Below are 7,258 nucleotides of genomic sequence, written 5' to 3'. Positions count from 1 at the left end.
TGTCTTCTGATTTTAGAGAAAGGCATTTAATAGCTCGAGTATGTTCACATGTTGGTTCTGGGTTTGTCCACACTAGAATTTGTCCCCTGCTGCTGCTGTTGAAGGTTCCCTGGTAATTAGCGCCTCTTGCCCACAGTTAAGATGTCCGCAGCTGCTTCGGTTTCTGAGCTCAGTCCCAGTGGACAAAGCCTCCAGGGGGCTCTAGAAACCAAACGTGGCAAAATCTATGTGAGAACAAATGTAAAACAAAACAAGGAAACAAACAAACAAAACACCCTCAAACTTATCCACGATTTCTTTGATGAATCGATCTTTATCCATTGTCATCCTCCTATTTCCTGCTGTCTGATGCCTAGGCTCCTATCTAGTCACTTTGTACTTTTGGTGTCTTTACTCAGGTACACTTCCTAGAAGTCACCTCTGGGAGCAACAAAGACAAATCTAGAATTTCTAAATTAAAAGGGTCAAAGTTGTAATAAGCAGGAAGTGGGGGAAGAAATGAGAGAGGTTCTAAGTTCGAGGTCAGCATAGCTAATAAGGCCAGGCCCAGGTTTTGTTGTGTTTTGTTTTTTGTGTTTTGAGACAGGGTGTCCCTATAGCCCCAGCTGGCCTGGAACCCCTATGGAGACCAGGCTGGCCTCGATCTCACAGAGATCCCCCTGCCTCTGCCTTCTAAGTGGTGGGACTAAAGCCATAGGCCACCATGCCTGACTTCTTTTATTTTTTTCTTTTTTTAAGACAGAGTCTCACTCTATAGTCCAGGCTGAGCTGGAACTCACTGTGTAGCTCAAGCTAGCGCCAAACTCATGGCAATCTGCATGCCTTAGCCTCCTGAGTGTGCCACCATGTCTGGCCAGACCCTGGCTCTGTACCAAGGTGGACTGGGGCTACATGTGAGACCCTGTTTTAAAGAGGTCTGGACAGGCCCACTTTCCTGCTTTTTCTTTTTCTTATTCCTTATTGATTGTTTTAGCACCTTGCAAACCTAGTTTACAAGCTTGTTCATGTCACTCGGTCTTCCAGAGTCTCTCCTACCTTGTAAAAATTATGTTCTGCCATGATGTTCATCAAAGCTATTCAAGTCCCTTACCAGTTCCCAAGTTAACTTCCTTTTTACCTCTTGGGTGAGCGCAGTCCTAGCTGGGCACCACACACCACCTCTCTCATGCTCAGCTCCTTCACTAGCACCTCTGCCTCATTTTTTTTCCCCTCTTCACTGTCCAAGTTTTCCTGTGGGTTCCAAGTTTTTGGACCCCAGAAAGAGCTCTTTAGCACAGATCTAATTTTTACTCTTTCCCTTTTGACTCCCCAGCTGTAAGAAATGGCAAACCAGGGCTTTCATCTCATCTTCTCATTTATCCAATTTACCCATCAAATCAAAGTCACATGCAGAAGATAGCACCCACAAGTCTTTTTTTCCTTGAAATTTGTCCCTTACATGGGCAAGTTCTTTCTGGGCAGACAGCCGAGCCTCAGTTGCAGGTCCTGTCTCCCACAGCAGGGGCCTTGCAGCTTCTGCCAAAGCTCCTGACAGTCCTCTTCCAAATCTGCTACTTTCAGAGGCTGCAGTTGGAGGACTCTTCAGTCCTTCATCCATTCTCAGGATGCCCCTGGACTGTCTTGGTAGACCAAATTCATCAAAGAGGCATGCCACCCTGTTAGACTTAGAGGAACACAGCCCTACTGGCATTCCCCCATGGACTTCTCACTAAAACTTCCCCTCTGGGCAAATGACTTAGTCTTGGTTGCTTGTCTTGTCATCTATGGTGGGGGCAATGCAACGGCTATCACAGTACGCAGCCATCCACCATTCCATAAAGCATGGAGAATGACGGCCTCACAGAGACTCCCCTGCAGATGGTCCACCCTCAGACAGCCTAGCTTCTCTTGTATGTCTCATCACCCCTACTAGGAACAATGTAATTGCTCTTCCCAAACTTGATGGTATATTGGTGAGGATAGCTGCCTTCCAAACACATCTTTGGTTCTGTTGTGTCCCTGTTCCAGAGCCTAGCGTTGCATGAACTTTTCCTGGGGAGACTTAAACACCTGCGGCCCAGATAGGGTTTCAATGGCAGACCCAAGTAATGATTCCAACAAAGCCCAATTTGGTAAAACAATGAGTTTATTGGGCTGACTTACAAAGCATAGGCAAGGGGTCACTTTACAGGAGTATGGGACCTGTCCCCGGAAGCAGGGGCCTTGCAGCTTCTGTCAAAGCTCCTGACAGTCCTCTTCCAAATCTACTACTTTCAGAGGCTGACCCCAAAGCAGTCACACCACTGAAAAGCATCCTGCCAGCATGGATGATGATGTCCCCCATAGCTGCACAAATGGAGTCTTCCCTTCAGTTAGCCTTCCACCCTCTACAAGCTCTAGCACCTCCTGAGACCACCAGGCCACGTGGAATTAGGACAGAACTATATAATGTTTGCAGGGCCAGATGCTCATGAGGAGGAAGGGGCTGAGATTGCAAGTGAGGGTCGGTCATCTCTCACTCCCCTCCCTTCTAAAAGGGACTATCAGTAGGCACAATCTACAGGGTCTCTGGAGAACAGTCACAGCTGACTGATGAAGATGGCCATGGCTGTTATGCTCAGAGAGCAGCATTCTGTAAACCTTACCTTTTCAGAAAGCCAGTCATTTGTCAGAAAGAATTCAAATTCTTCCTACTTGGGACATTCCTGCTAAAGTACATAATGATTGTAACAATCCATTTTAATGGTCAAATGTTTAAATTATTTGTAAAAATTTGCTTATTGTCCAAAATTTTAATTGTGCTTATGATCTTAAATTCTCTGGATTGATGACTAAATAAACAAATGGCACTGTAAAACATTTAATTGTCAAAATTAATTAAATCCTTTGGCCTCTTTAAAGTCATCTCCATTAATTCCTCTAAATATAAAATCTATCACTTTTAAAAGGGGGAAGGGAGCAGTGAGATGGCTCAGCAGTAAAAGTGCTTGCCTTGCAAGTCTGGAGACAAGTTCAATTCCCAGAGCCTATCTAAAGGTGCAAGGAGGACAGACTTCACAAGTTGTCCTTTGACCTCCACATCTGTGCATGTGCACCTATATACACGCATCATGCACACACGCAGTAATAATAACATACTTTTGTTTGTTTGCTTGTTTGTTTGTTTGAGGCAGGGTCTCTCTGTAGCCTCAGCTGGTCTGTAACTTGCTATGCAGACTAGGCTGGTCTTGAGCTCACAGAGATCTATCTGCCTCTGCCTCTTGAGTGCTGGGGTTAAAGGTGTGTGTCTATACCAGGCTATAACACCCTTCTTGATCCTTTTATACTTAGATTTTAAATTTTTAAAAATATTTTTTAGTGTGTGTGCATGAGTTCAGGTGTCCACAGGGTCTAGGAGAAAGTATGGAATCCCCTGAAGCTGTACTTACAGATGGTTGTGAGCTGTCCAACCTGGGTGCTGGGAACCAAGCTTTGGTTCTCTGCAAGAGCAGTGTGTGCTCTCCCCAGCCCCTAAGATAATTTTTTAATTGTCTGAGATGTTTGGAATTTTCCTTAGTGTATTTTCCTAATAAAAATAATGCTGACCTTGGTTTTTAAATAAAACTACAAAAAGAATTGGATTATGTCCTTTCATTAATTGTGTTTTATTATGCTTGTTTGCTTACCCAGAACACCCACGTTACTTGAATCAAGTTTTCATGCTTAAAGAAGATTTAAGAGCTGGGGAGATGACTCAGTAGTTAAAGTACTTTCATAAAAGCATAAGGACATCAAGAACCACTGGAAAAACTGAGTGGTGGGCTGGCAAGATGGCTCAGTGAATTAAGGCACTTGCTACCAAGTCTGAGAACCTGAGTTTGATCCCTGGGAATCAAATAGTGGAAAGAAAGAATCAACTCATGCAAATTGTCCTCTGGCCTCCACATACACATATAGCACACATGTGCATGCACACACATAAAGAATAAAACCAGGTGTTAAAAAAACTCTGGCCTTTAATCCCAGCACTTCACTTGGGAGGCAGAGGCAGGCAGATCTCTGTAATTGAAGCTAGCCTAGGCACAGTGAGTTCCAAACCAACTAGGGATACAGGGAAACCCTGAGAGGGAGACTCTGGCCTCCACATACACATATAGCACACATGTGCATGCACACACATAAAGAATAAAACCAGGTGTTAAAAAAACTCTGGCCTTTAATCCCAGCACTTCACTTGGGAGGCAGAGGCAGGCAGATCTCTGTAATTGAAGCTAGCCTAGGCACAGTGAGTTCCAAACCAACTAGGGATACAGGGAAACCCTGAGAGGGAGAGAGAGGAGAGGGAGAGAGGGAGAGAGAGAGAGAGAGAGAGAGAGAGAGAGAGAGAGAGAGAGAGAGATGTTGGGGACCCCTGCTGTGAAGTCGTAGTCTCTCCATGTCCAGGTGGCCCACGGGCTCGGTTTCATATGCAGATGACTCCTTTCAGCAGAGTACCTGGCATCCTTCCTGACTCCTTTTGAAGTGCCCGCCACAAATGCTCTAAACATAAACATGGCCTCTGGCTCCAGGAATACCATGCCTTCCTGTGTGATTTTTCAGGTAGTCAGTAGTCTGGCAGAAACCCACTTCCATATGCAAATAGAATGCCTCACAAAGTATCTAACAGCCAAAGCTTTTACCACTACCCCCATGGTATAAATATCCTAGTCTTCTCTCAATATTAGGGGCTAGAAGTGGAGCTGGAACTAGAGCAGGATCACTGGGTCACTGAGACTTGGAATAAAGAGCTGTAGACTGAGTCTGTGTCTCCTGCCTGCAATCTAGTCTCCGCGGGGGGCAGCATTCCTCCATTACCGACTCACAGATCCCAGCTTCAGCCGCCCCGTACTTTCCCGCGTGGTCCAACGTCCGGTGGAACTCGCATATTGAGGAAAGTACACGGGTGAAATAAGGGCGGGACCCGGCTGGACAACACTCCAGCAGCAGAGACCCACAGAGACACGGAGAAGCCCGTGGGGCCAGACCCGCCATCCTCCAGGCGCATGGCGGAGAAGCCCGCGGACCCGACGTGCCATTCCGGGAGTGTGCGCAGGGACCTGGAGAGCCCAGCGTGCTCACCATACCTGGTGCCCAACGTGGGGCCTCTGAACCTCGTGCCAGCTAGGAGCTGGTGCCCACGGAAACGCTGGATTCGTGAGTATCCCTCCCCCTCAGGAGAGTAACAAAAATCTCTTCTAAATTTCCTCCTTTTCTTTCCAGTCTGAAGTTCTCGCATGGGACCGCTAGGAACAAAGAGACAACTGACGCTTCCTGGCCAGGGCTACCCCCTGGAGTTAGCTGAAGGTCTCTCTGATCCCCTAACGGACCCCGACTGCCTGTACAGGTGTGGACAAAAGACCTCTATCTAGACATCTCTTTAATATCAAAACCTGGTAACGCATCAGCCAGTTAAAAGCCACAGGGCGGCCGCCAGCCCCTCAAATTTGCAGGAAGGTCTTGTGACTGGGAACCACTGGGATCCCCTGAAATTTTAATTTCAGGCACGTCCCCTTGGGAACCATCACTTCACCCCACTTTTCTATCTGAACACTGCTAGAAAATCCCTAAAGTTCTAAGCTTTAGAGTCAGGCAGACCACTCTAGTCAGCTCTGTCAGCCTGCCCTCAGGCATTCAAGCCACAGCTAAAACCAGTTCAGTGAAAATTTAAATTAACTAACCCCTGCCGAGCACCTACAGCTCAAAAGCGGCTTCCAGACAAAAGATTTAAAACTACAACTTTTTTTTCTGCAAACCTAGAGGCTTATCACTTGCCAAGGCGCTTCAGCCCTCTAGTGTCTAACTGCTGTAAAAACATATTCCCTTTACAATGGGAAATTCTGCATCACGCCAAAAAAAGCACCAAATTCATTCTCTTAAAACCCTGCTCAAATCTAGAGAACTTAAAATTTCAAAAGAAGAAAGCTTAAAATTTTGGAATGAGGTGTATCAATTTGCACCCTGGATCTTATCAGCAGACATATATGATCCTGAGGTGTGGAACTTTCTTTCACATTTAGCATATAAGAAAGAAAGCCAAGAAAAGCATAATTTTCCTCTCTCTTTCTTCCCAATAATGGCAGCCATCCAGCAATGCTTAAAAAACCCACCTAAAATTGAAGAAAGCTTACAAACACCAGAGAATAATAAAAGAGAGGTTTTAAGTGATTAAAAAAAAAAAAACCCTGCAGACTGCCCAGTAACAGATTCAACAGAAGTCAGACAGAAACCACCCATCAGCAAAATTAATCCTCACCCCTCTCTTGCTGGTCTAACAAGCCCAGATACTAAAGCCCAAATTTCAAAAGCTACCAAAGATTCTCAGGTAAAATCCCCTCCCCCTCCACCTCGGCTGCCTTCCCCACCTGTGGAGACACGCCTTACAGCCACAGAGCAGCTGTGTAACCTTAGAGACAGTGAAAGCTGCCAGCCTCAAAATTTCCAGCCTCAGCGGTCTCAGGACCCCCAAAACCCACCGGTAGAGGCTTTTCCTGTCAACTTGCAAATAACCAGACAATGCTCCCTAGCCTGGTACCCACTCCCAGCTGCCAAACTTAAAGAATTGTGCCAGGCTGTGCATGAAGATGGCATTCATGCTCCTTGGACTAAATTTACATTACAAACATTTAATACTAACCTGCTTCCCCAGGATTGGAGAGACATTTGTAGATCTACCCTCCCCAGTCCATTATTTGTACAATGGGAAGCCTTATTTAGAGATGAATGCCTAATTCAAACTAAAAGGAATGAAACTCATAATCAGCAGCTACGACCTCAACCAGGGCAGGATCAGGCACCTGGATTTATAGATTGGAATTATGACCAGCTTTTTGGCCAGGGTAATTTCTCCACAGGAATTCAGCAAGCTGCAATTCCAGCTGGTTGTATAGAATAGGTTCGCCTATGTGCCCTGCAAGCTTGGGACCACTTAACAACATTGTTTGTCCACTGGGCCTGGAGAGACCTCTTCATTAACCTTTTTAAAGCAGAAGCCAACTGAGGCTCTCCCAAATTTTATACTAAGAGTGCAAGCAAGCTTGGATAGAAAAATAACAGATCCTGCAGCCAAAGCAATGCTTTTAAACAGCCTTGTCTGGGAAGGGATGACCCCTGAGCACAGACAAGCATGCCAGGGACTAAAGAATGAACATTATGACAAGTGGATTGTAGCCACCCATGACATTGGGACTGCCAAGTACCAAGCCTCCTCCCTTGCCCAAGCCCTTGCAGTTGCAACTCAGTCCAACTCAAAATGCTTTAAATG

The 7,258-nt window shown here is 45.9% G+C and overlaps 1 long non-coding RNA gene across 1 annotated transcript; it reads right to left on the bottom strand.

The window, feature by feature from the left end:
- LOC115068581 lies at nucleotides 1–3,885 on the bottom strand. Its single transcript, XR_003847923.1, has 2 exons — nucleotides 1,439–3,885; nucleotides 1–201 (listed from the first exon to the last, which is right to left on the bottom strand). It is a non-coding gene; the product is annotated as an uncharacterized LOC115068581 (long non-coding RNA).
- Nucleotides 3,886–7,258: the final 3,373 nt, after the last annotated feature.

This window comes from Nannospalax galili, unplaced genomic scaffold (assembly GCF_000622305.1).
Source record: "Nannospalax galili isolate Female #2095 unplaced genomic scaffold, S.galili_v1.0 scaffold788, whole genome shotgun sequence".
Taxonomy (NCBI): Eukaryota; Metazoa; Chordata; class Mammalia; order Rodentia; family Spalacidae; genus Nannospalax; species Nannospalax galili.
The sequence above is the reverse complement of the archived record's forward strand: the minus strand, read 5'-3'. Positions and strand labels throughout refer to the sequence as shown.